Source organism: Microtus pennsylvanicus, chromosome X (genome assembly GCF_037038515.1).
Source record: "Microtus pennsylvanicus isolate mMicPen1 chromosome X, mMicPen1.hap1, whole genome shotgun sequence".
NCBI lineage: Eukaryota > Metazoa > Chordata > Mammalia > Rodentia > Cricetidae > Microtus > Microtus pennsylvanicus.
The window spans coordinates 28,234,549-28,246,483 of NC_134601.1; the positions used below are offsets into that span (position 1 = coordinate 28,234,549).

At 47.7% G+C, this 11,935-nt stretch overlaps 1 pseudogene; it reads right to left on the reverse strand.

The window, feature by feature from the left end:
* Positions 1–9,166: 9,166 nt before the first annotated feature.
* On the reverse strand, positions 9,167–11,715 carry LOC142841182 (major centromere autoantigen B-like; annotated as a pseudogene).
* Positions 11,716–11,935: the final 220 nt, after the last annotated feature.

Consider the following 11,935-nt stretch of genomic DNA (forward strand, 5'->3'; position numbering starts at 1 on the left):
ATGTGTTAGCACACAGTTGAGGTAGTGAGTGATCTGTGAAGTCCCACAGTAGCGAGCGTAGATGGAAAAGGAGGGGAGTGAGCAGGTGATCAGGAAGGGGAGAGGTTCCTGATGAGAGGCCGGGGGTTAAAACTGGCCGCCCATACATGAGTTTGAAGGGTGAAATGAATAGGGGGCCCTTTGGGAGAGCCCAAAGCCTGAGAAGAGCCAGAAGCAGAAGCCTTACCCAGTCGAGGTGGAGTCCCTGTGACATTTTACCAAGAGCTTCCTTTAAAGAGTGGTTAGTCCGTTCTACCTTACCTGAAGACTGAGGGTGGTACGGTATGTGGAAGTTCCAGTAGATTCCAAGTGCTTTAGACAGATTTTGAGAAATCTGGGACGTAAACTCTGGGCCGTTATCTTTTGGCAGATCTGACAGGAGGCCATGGTAGCTTTTAGGAACCTGATATCCTCAGGTCTGGGTGTTTTAACTGAATAACAACGGGGGAATGGTGATTAGCGACAGTGGGATGTGGGGTGTCCCACACGAGACTCTGCGGCAGCACGCGAGCGCGTGAGCGGAGGGGTGAAAGAAGGTGCAAGGTGGCGGGCACGAGGGGAGCCCAGAGGGGCTTTGGAAGATCGAGGGGGAGGCGTAGGGCGGAAGGGGATAGGGAGGAGTCCGAAGAAGCTTCCGGTTGCCTGTGTGACCTGCGGTGGGGAGAATGAGGAGAAGCTTCCAGCTGCCTGTGCAATCTGCTGCACAAGAAATGGGGTGAAGCTGAGTTGGAGGGACTAGGCGAGGCCCTTGTTGATCTGGAATGGGAGTTTCTTGGGGACCTAGAATGAGAATGGTTAGGTGATCTGGAAGAAGATTTACGCAGGACTCTGTCTGAGGAGCTAGGCGAGGCCCTTGCAGATCTGGAATGGGACTTTCTTGGGGACCTAGAAGGAGAACGGTTAGGTGAGTCCTTCCTGTGCCTAGAAGAAACCTTGGAGGAAAGAGGAATGGGTGAGCTGTTGCTCGACCGGGCAGAGCGAGAGGGGGTGGCCCCTCGAGGCCAGGGGTGGTGGAGGTTCGTCTGTGGGGTCCATGGCAGGAGCAGAGGGTTCCTGGAGGAATGGCATTGCTAAGAACATGTGGGCAAGTGAACAGTGAGCGGCAGCAGAGGGGTCAGGTTTGAGGGCCATGTAAAAGAAGGCTATAATATACATCATTTCTTTCCATTTAGCTGAACTGTGACAAAAGTTAGCTAGCTCCCATAAAATATCAGGGTCATAGGAGCCATGAGGAGGCCAATTAAAGTTTCCCTGTAAACAATATCTTGGCTTGTCTTTGAGCAAAGACGGATGAGTGTAGATAACTTAATGGAAGGAATTAGGGCGTGAAGTTGAAGAGCTTCCAAAAGTTGTCCTAGGGGAGAGGATAGGGGAACTGTCTTTGAAGGCTTAGCACCCATGGCTAGAATTGTGAAAATATCTGCAAAAGGCACCTAGAAGATGCCACGAACACTAGCAATTCTGGACACAGGTGTCCGAGTGACCAGAGGGCAGTGTTAATAGCCTGGCTGAACCGATCCTAGCCTCCAACAGGAAGCTAAGTCCCGGGCAGGAGGGTCCCAGTCAGGCCAGAAGGGTTAGGCTGCCCATTGCAGCCAAGGTGCTCATACTGTAATGAGCCCGAACGTAAAGAGGACAGAAAAAGATCAGAAAGAAGAGGTGAGAACTGGAAGCTCTGAGCTTCCAGGTGCAGATAAAAAGACAGGTCTAGCTCAGGGTGGAAGGGGGGGGGGGATGTTAGCACCCGTATCCAGGACATGCCAGAGAAAGCTGGGAGCTCAACTGGACAATCTTGGGGTGAGAAGGGACGGTAGGTCAACCCAGGTGAACTCACGAATGAGCCACTGTTGGTCGCAGAAGGCCATGTTCAGATAAGTGGAACACGTGGGGGCAGTCGCAGGTTGTCAGTCCTGACCTTGTCCCGAGAGGCCCCGAGCTCCGGGAGGCGCCAAACTTGGAGCCGCGGCCTCAGGTGAAAATACCGGAATGAAAAGGTCCCCCGAGTAGACAGCACCAACTGTTGTACTTTCTGCAGGGTTAGAGAGAAAACACGAGACGCACGGCAGTCCCACGTGGGTGAACTTTAATGGGGGGGGTGAAAACAGGTGAGGGACGGGGGTGAAGAGACAAAAGGAGAAAGGAAAAGGGGCGAGATATGGCATTTCCCTTTTTTAAGGAGGGATCAAGGTGCGACTGGGAAAATGTCCTGCGCATGCGTGGCTTTCCATCGAACTGGGATTTGTAGTGTCCTCTACGGCTTCTGGGAATTGTAGTCCAACGATCCTTCCGCACATGTGCAACCTTGTCTCTGAAAGGAACAGCACCTAGGACCTACAGACTGGGCTGTCCACCTGGGGAGCTGGCCACTTACCTCTAGTTCTACTCTGCTTAGTCACAGTCTGTGTCTCAGAGATCCTCTGGGGTCATGGGGGATGGTGGGTTGGGGTCAGAGTGACAGCTGTAGTGTACAGGGTCCAATCAATGGGTGGGGAGTGTTGGAGCAGCCTCTCTGCAGGAGCCTTGCCTGCTGGCTGGCTAGTGAAGCTGAGGCAGGTGGGGGAGGGGCTCGAGATTTTCTCCCAGTACCTAAGAGCTAGAGACTGGGCTGTCCACCTGGGGAGCTGGCCACTTACCTCTAGGTCTACTCTGCTTAGTCACAGTCTGTGTCTCAGAGATCCTCTGGGGTCATGGGGGATGGTGGGTTGGGGTCAGAGTGACAGTTATAGTTTACAGGGTCCAATCAATGGGTGGGGAGTGTTGGAGCAGCCTACCTGCAGGAGGCTTACCTGCTGGTTGTCTGCTGAAGCTGAGGGAGGCGGGGGAGGGGCCCGGGGTTTTGCCCAGGTACCTAGGGCCTAGAGACTAGGCTGTCCACCCTCGTGGCTGGTCACTAATTTCTTGTTTCCTCTGTGCATTCCCAGCCTGTGTCTCAGAGTTTTTCTCGGTATATTGTTTCTTTTAAAAAAGCAAGAACGGAGAATTAATGTCATTCATATTTCTCACATTGCTTATATTATGGCATGTTAATGTACAACATTTAAAAAACTGATTAAAATGTCAATGATGTAGCCAGCAAATGATTTATATTGCTTCCTTCTTTATCAGGTACCAGGCTTGACAAAAATACCACTTGCTAGGGTAGGCCCTTAGGGATCAGAAAAATAAATAAATAGTACGATGATACAAATAAAATAATAAAACAGAAACCATCGAATAGTACTGGGAAGGAGTTCCAGTGAATACTGAAATCGCCCACATTTAATTTTCCGTACAGTTTATACCCCAGTACAAAAGGGAGAAGAAGGCAAAAGATTGCTTTAACATTATACAAAGGACAACCAGTTATTTACTTCAACACTTTCAGACATCAAGCCATTAGCATTCTGATATTTAGGCAGTGAACCCACCCTAGACCAAGTATCCTAAAGGCAGCCATTCCCAACATCAAACCTTCCATTTCAAAAGAAGGAGCAGATATATGCTTGCATATCCTGGTCATCTGTCAGGGTGGAGTGGATCTACCCGTACGGGCCATCTTAATGTCAAAATAAGTAACCACATCCTGGGTCAGGATCTGTAGCCCTGGCTGTTGTCAACAATTTTGAGCAAGCCCAACCTCTCTGACGTCAGACAGGGTAGAATTTGGCTCACATTTTTGGGCCTACATACATTTTAATTTACAGTATTTTGACATTTTATATTAAATAAAATATTGTTACAATTTAATTTCATGAATTTCATTTAACTTTTTCTTTTAGTTTTCCTGTTTCCAGTGTGACTATATTTATTTTCTGGGCAAACATCTGTCGGTTTCTCTCAATTGTTTGCTTTCATCTGATTTAAAATACTCCTTGATCATCTTTTTTCTCCCTTTAAGTTCTGCTATTACCAATATGTACAGCCAAGTTAGCTTTTTGCATGTAAGCAGGGTATCCCAACTCAGATATCTTCATGCTTATGTAGCAAGCACTTAGCCCACAAAAATATTTCCGCAGCCCTCTCTACCAGGTTCTTTTTCATTGTTTTTGAGCCAGAGTTGGAGTTTATAAAAAATAAAATGGTACATGGAAAGTAAGTAAAGCATACCCAAGGACACGAATGTTTCAAAGTAGTAGCTCACTTTAATTTTGTATTATGTGCATATGTTCATATGTGTATATGTAGGTGCATATATGTGTGAGTGTGTACCTGAGACCTGAGGCTGACATGGTCTGTCTTCACTTATTGCTATTTACCTTCAAAATCTTTCATGGATTCAAATTAATTTTTATCAATTTCACAGATGTACACAATGAATTGTGACCATTTTATTTTTATTTATTTATTTGGATTTTTTTCGAGACAGGGTTTCTCCATAGCTTTTGGTTCCTGTCCTGGAACTAGCTCTTGTAGACCAGGCTGGTCTTGAACTCACAGAGATCCGCCTGCCTCTGCCTCCCGAGTGATGGGATTAAAGGCCTGCGCCACCAACGCCCGGCAAATTGTGACCATTTTAATGCCTTGTCCTAACCACTCCTCTATCCTCCCTCCTCTGCACTGATCTCTTGCTCATATTTATGGCTTTTTTTATTTATTCTGTGACCTGAAATTAGTCAGACCTATCTGTGTGGCCACATGTTTAAGGATTTCCATAGGCGTCATTGGGTTCAGCATGTGCATACAAGGCAATCAGTGAGACAATACATCACCTGTCCTCCTTTAACCCGTCCTCGGAGTCTAGAATAAACTAAAAATATCAGTTGGCCTGAGAAAAGTCTCAGTTCGATAAACTAAAAGTCTCAGGTGGCCTGAGAAACCCCCACAGGAAGAGTTGACATGTCATCAATATCAGTGGGCAATTCAGAGCAGGGAGGCTCCTAACAAGTGAGTAAACTTGTCATTGGAACGTATCGGGAAAACTAGAAAGGATGCCAATATGATAAGGACCCTCATCCAATTTTACAAGTTTGGGAAAGAAGAAAGTATGTCTTCAGACAAAATCTTTCCACTCAAAAGATCCTTTTTCTGTCCTGTAAAGGCCGAGGTACACTGGCACATAGCCTCCACCCCCAGAGATCACTGCCTTTCATTGTTCTAATTAAAGAACAATCTGCTTCTGTAAAGGTCGGTGTTATAGTTTTGGTTCCTGGTCCATTTAAGAGACAAGCCATGCCCACTCTCTCTCCCATCCGCTGAGGCAGGCTGATCTCCAGTTTCTGGCCTGAGCGTGTTCTCTTTTCCATCTTCCTCTCAGAGAGGCAGCTTCGCTTCTGCCTCTCTCCCCACTTCTCTGCTTCCTCCTGTCTCTCTCTCATCTTCTCCTCTCTCTTTCTCTCTCTCTGCCCTTCCCCCTTCTCCCTCCATAACCCCCCTGAATAAATATTTAACATCACTCTGAGTTTCGTGTCTATCCATGTCTCTGTCTCCTGCCTACCCACCATGTGTCTCCCTTCCTGGGACCAGCCACTGCTCGGGGACTGGCAGCCATATCGGCCTGGGACTGGCTGCTCCCAGAGCCCACTGTCTGCAGCCACATGGCTCACTACCACCATTTGAGACCTACAGCATTTCTGCTGCCTACTGCCGCCGGGGATCTTGCAGCATTTTTTAAAAAATTATAAAAGTTAGTCTCCTCTTTCATTTTCATGCCATCTCAATTAATCCTGACCTAACAGTTAAGAGTTAAGAATGATTATTTATAATAGCCAGATATTGTAAAAAGCCTAGATGTTCCTCAACAAAAGGTACGTTTATACAATGGAGTATATTACTCAGCTGAATTTTTAAAAAATGACACCATTTTAACCAATAAATCTATTTCCTCTATTGTATCTTCACCATCTGAGATTCTTTCTTCCATCTATTGTATTCTGCTTCAAACAATGTGCTAAACTTATTTGACTCTCCATGGCAGGTCTTATCCTCTCTGAGGAGTGGATGGGGGTTGGGCCAGATTCTGTTTCCAGGGTCTAAAGGAACATTAGTTGCTTTGACTTCATGTAGCATGAGAAGAATTTTTAATTAGATCAGGTGTGGTGGGTCATGTGATGGTCTTCATGTACTCCCAGAGAAACATATAAAAAACCACTCATTAGACTGGGATTATCATGAGTAAGAAGAGACCAAAGATTAGGGGACTGACATAGTAGATGACCTACCCAGGGCAGCCATCATCCTAATTTGTACTTAGTGATGACAGCTATTTGATACAGAATTAACTTCTGTAAAACATTTCAAAGACAAGGTAAAACTAAGTATGACAATAACAAGGAGGAAAGGAGTAGGAGGACCAAAAGCCTATCCAGGAGGAGGAGACTTGTCACTGGCTATTTTTTTTTACTTTGTCCCTTAAGTCTTTGGACCCCATATCAAACCAGTTTGGATTTCTTGGTGTATAAGCAACTCTGTTCCTGGAGGAGGGCACAAATGTAGTCAGGATATTTAGTCCTCTTTTATTTTGGAGTTGGTCCTGAAGGATGTTAAACTGATCTGAAACTTCTTAAGTTTTTCTGAGAGCTTGTGAGATGGGGGAGATTAATTGATGTCAAGAAGCTCTCAGTCCAGCTGCTTTGGATCTGAGTCCAGAAGAAAATGACCAGAGGAACAAGAAGAGAGATGATTTTGGTTACCCATTAGTCCCTTTTCAGTGGTCATCTGAATTGCTATTAGAAGTTTTGGGACACAGACCATTACAACTGTTTTGAAGGTGGAGTAATAGGCACTGTAGAAGGAGCAACACATAGGGCTACTCAGAGGAGGGCCAATCTAAGGGACCACAATACAAATTAATAGATGGTAAAGATTCTGAAAATAAGACAGCCATTTGATGACAATATGCATCCTTGCAGTATGTTTTGTGAGTGGGGTAGCATCTGTAACATACAGAGTGTGAGACTGCTAGGAATACTATAATTGTTACTGTGATGGCTATTCTTAGTTGTCAACTTGGCTACATTTCTAAGGAACTACAGTCCAGAAATTGAGGGCACACCTGGGAGATTTTTTTTGTTTGATTTAAGGCAGGTCTATCTACTTCTAGTCTAGACCTTTGAGGTAGGAAGACCTGTGTCTTTGATCTAGATCTTGAGGTGGGCAGACACTAATCTGAACATACCCCCTTCTGGAAGTCTATATAAGGATATGGAGAAAGGAAGCTATTGTTCTTTGTGTGCGTATCTTTGCCTTGCCAACACATCCACTCTGCCACTGACATTAGAGTCAACTTTTTCAGGAATCCAGCAAATATTGAAGATCAATTGAGATGTCCAGCCTTGGGGGCTGAGCAACAACTGGATTCTTGGACATTCCATTCACACCTATACAGTTAGCCATTGTTGTATTAGCTAGACTGTAGCCTGTATGCCGTTCCAATACATACACACACACACACACACACACACACACACACAGAGAGAGAGAGAGAGAGAGAGAGAGAGAGAGAGAGAGAGAGAGAGAGAGATTAATTCATTCTGTAAGCTGTTTATTGCATCAGCCTCCTGTTTAAGGAACAAGTACCTGGAAGCTTTGTAAGAGAAATCTGTTAAAAATCAGCATCTAAACAACAGTTTAAATGAGACTCAATCATATTAAGTCATTTTTATGAGAATGTCTAGCAGCATTCCAAAAACATCACTTGGGTATTCTGGTAATTTCCAAAATCTTGGAGTGTCTAGCAGCCTCCTCTAACATAGGTGGTTAGAGTTAAGAAGGACACATGACAGCTGGGAGACACAGTCTTCCAGAAAGAGACAGTGTTCCATCATTAGTAAATACAGATTTAGATTTGGCCTCAGTGATTAAGAAGATAAACTTCTTTATGAGCTATAGCTAGACACTGCAGTGCTGAGGTAAGCTGGTTTTTTTCCTATATCAGGGAAGGAAAGAGTTGGGAAAGAGTTTTCAAAATACTATTTCATATGGTTATGTCTGGGGACTGCAATCCCTTGAGCTGTTAAGCATACTGATCATTTTTACCATGCATACACTTTCCTGCTGTGTGTTTAAGACCATGTAGGTAGCCCAAATTTTGTTTTTGTACTGTTAAGGCTACTTGAGAATCTAATCCTTGGGAACCTCTTGGGCTTATGAAGAATCTCAATCTCGTGTTCCTCTATGCTTTTTTTCACCAGTTGTCCATCCATCTAAGATAAGGCAAAGACCTTGCTTGACTATGCCTTGCCTTGGAAGCACTGAGGAGATCTTTCCTCTGTGTTGACCTTCTTCTTTGTAGACTGGATGCTGGTTAGAATTCACAGGTTAGGGTCTCTGTGGCTTCCTTGAACAAGAGAATAGGTGACTTTCTACCTTTGCAGAGTGTTTCTAGAGATGGCTGGCAGTCCCTTGTAGCCTCATTGACCTTAGAGGGCAAGAAGAAAATATTCTTTATCTCGTATCTCTGAGTATATTAATATAAGCCTCCAAAAAATGGTTTTTTAACTCCAAGATTAGTCACACCAGTCTGGAATAATTACTGTATAATATTTTAATGGCTAACAATTTCTAAATAAAATTGGTTAAAGACGCATTTCAGCCAATTATTGTAATGTAGATCTTTGGCCTTAGAAATTTTAATATCATATACACCTTCTCGAAGTCTTATCCCTTACATGCTTTGAATAACTCAGCTATTCATGACTTGCATAAGATTTCTTACTTTCTTTTCCATTCTATAAACATCCATCTAACTTAATCTTCATACATATCAATACTTTTTAGTAACACAATTACTATCTTTATATCTCTCTAACATTTTTTATGTGGTTTCCAGGGAATTGAACTCAGGAGCACTGGAAAAATAGTCAGTGCTCTTAACCACTGAGCCTTTTCTTCAGCTTTCCCTCCCCCCTTAAAGCATTTTGAAGTAAATTAGTGAAGCAGAGGTAGTATGCTTGTTAAGTTCTGTACTGCATGGGCTGTGTAGTAAGACCTTATCTCAAAGAGAAAACTCCCGAAACCAGACATGGGCTGCAGATACGGCTTCAGAATAATTAAGAGTGCTTTTTGCTCCTATAGGGGAACAGAGTTTAGTTTCCTGCACCCATGTCAGGCAGCTCACAGTTGCCTGTAATTCCAGCCAAAGTATTCCAAACGTGGTTGCTGTATCCTGTAGTTTACTTCCTTTTGTAGAGGAAGATATTTTTTTTTTGGCTGTTAAAACATTCACTCCCACAAAAGGGGAGTAGACAGATTTATTGAATTCAAACTGGGAAGGGAGCACCTGGACGGCTGGACTCTGGGCCCAGCTCCAGGCCCCTATGCCCAGGATGGGGGCCTGCAGAGGTTGAGGCACAAGGCCTGCAGCTGCCCAGATTGGAGGTGCCTGCTGTCACTCCCCAAGAGGGCCTCTTGGAAACCTCCAATCTGGAAAGAAAACCAAGGGCCAAAGACTGGGCCAGAGCAAGGGATTTAGGGAGGTGGAAAGCAGGCAGGAGGCAGGCTCAGGAGGCTGCCCTGCGTTACACTGTGCTTCTTTAGGCAGCCTAGAGGTGCAGGACGGGGGGATGCTAGTTTTGTGGGAGCCTAGGCTGGACCTTCCTCTGGAGCCCTTTCCAGAATGGCTTTGGGATCCCCCCACCAAAGATCTGTTTGGGTGGCAAGGGGAGAGGCACTCTCTTGCCGAGAGCTTCCAGGACCTGTCCCTGGCTGCTGCTATGGTCTAGCCCACTGGTGGTATAGCGTGGTAGCACCGGACAGCTTCCCACCCAACCAGTGCCCTGAGCCCAGGAACTAACGGGGAGGAAAGAGGAATCGGAGAAGGAGGCAATAGCAGTGAGGCAGACCTCAGCCCCTGGGCCTGTCTCGGGGCCGGGCGAAGCATTCCTGAAGGCCCTGCAACTCCTCCAGCCATCTCCAGCAGCTGCCCAGAGTTCTCTGCCTTGGGCAGGTGCTGTCCTTCCGGGCTGGAGCGCAGCTATGTCCCGCAGATCAGCTTTGATGTCCAAGACCCCGAACTCCCGCCTGCCTGGCATGGTTCTTCCTAGTCACGTGGACCAGATCATGTTCCAAGTGAAGAATGTGGCTCTGCACGCGGTCATCGATGGGAAAGGAGGTCAGGTACCATTTGACTATGGCAAAGTAGGCCATGGCCTCCCCAAAGCTGGGTACAGGGACCTCATCGCCATCATCATCATCATCCTCGTCTTCATCGTCTTTCTCATCCTCCTCTTCATCTTCCTCCTCTTCATCACTGTCTGAGTCCGAGTCCTCCCCACCTTCCAGAAATTGGAGGGTGGGGCACTGGGCCTCTTCCTGGACACTGTAACCCCCAAAGCCACCACTGGCCTCCACTACTCTCTGGGCCTAGTCTTCAGTCTCTAAACCCTCAGAGGAGCTTTCTTCTTCTTCTTCCTCCTCCTCCTCTTCTTCATCACTGTCATCAACCTCACCCTCCTCTTCCTCCTCCTCTTCCTCTCCCACCTCCTGTCCTTCCCCACCTTCTTCCTCCTCCCCTTCTTCTTCCTCTTCTTCCTCCTCCTCTTCCCCTTCACCCTCCTCTTCTTCTTCCTCCTCCTCATCTTCCTCCTCCTCTTCTACTCCCTCACTCTTGAAGGAAGTGGTGATAGTGGCATTAAGGCCATCCCCAAAACCGGCCTCCCGAAAGCAAGTTGCTATGTCCGAGAGCTCCACCGCTTGCCAGGCTGCAGCCACAAAGTGTAAGGTCTCCACCAGGCCGAGCTGCAGGCCTGAGGGATCCTGGCCCTCGAGTGCTGCCATGGCCTTGGGAAAAGTAGCCTGGCGGTAGTGGCCCTTCACCTGTTCCACCACTCCTCGCTCCAATGGATGCACAGTGCAGGGAGGGAAGAAGGCCAGCTGCACATGCCGCAGGCCCAAGGTGTCCAAGGACTGAGCAGCCAGACGGCCAGCCAGCAAAAGGACCCGACGAGATTCTGCAGCCATTCGGGTGACCAGCGCTTTCAAGTACTTAGCTAGGGCCTGGGTAGTGACTCCACCCTTAGAGTTGGCAGTGTAGTCACAGGGCAGACCACCTTGGCCTGCACGGGGCTTGGGGGACTTGCCTGCGACCAGCGGGGGAAGCTTTGCGCTGCCATCAGCGTTGGCGCACAGCAAAACACTAAGGCGCTGGGTGGCCTGGCGAGCCATTCCATCACCTCCGCACAGCCCCGAGGCCTGGTCGGACAGAAAGTCTTACCACAGGCTGGTCTCGGTGGCACTGAACACGTCCTGCGAGGCATAGCCCTCAGCCACTGACAGCGGCTGCTCCTCCCGCGGGCACCAGCCTGGTGCACTCCCACTGCTGCTCTCAGAGCTTTGCGCCCTGGAGCCAGTCAGGCAGCTGCAGGCCACTACACCCTGGCGCCGGTGGAAGCGATCCAGCCAGACTTTGGAAGCCGTGAAGTCGTCCATGCCCAGCTCCTCCGCTATCTGTAGCGCCTTCTCTTTCAGGATGATGCCCTTGACCAGCAGACCCGAGGCGAGGATCTGCTGGAACCAAGCAATGAGGAGCCCCTCCAGCTTGTCCTATGGGGACAGCTTGTTGGTCTTGCGGCAGGTGGTGGCCACTCCGTACTTGCTCTCCGATGCCAGGATGGCGCGCTTGTTCTTTAGGATGGTGCTCAGTGTGGGCGGCGGCATGTTGAAGCTCAGCGGGATCTCGCCCTTGCTTAGGTCCCGGTTCTCCTCCACCTCCTGGATGATCCGCGACTTCTCCTTGAATGTCAGCTGCCACTTGGGGCCCATACCGGCCCGGCACCGTCATCGCAGCCCCGGGAAGGGGGGGCGGGCCCACGGCAGAGGGTCACCTGGCGGCCTCTCTGTGCACACAGCCCTAGACAAAGCGGCTCCCTGGGCGGCAGCTGGTGGTGGCAAGCCAGGAAGATGTTTGGATTTTTTGTTTTGTTTTGTTTTTTGTGGTTTTGCTTTTGTTTTTCAAGACAGGGTGTCTCTGTGGTTTTGGAGC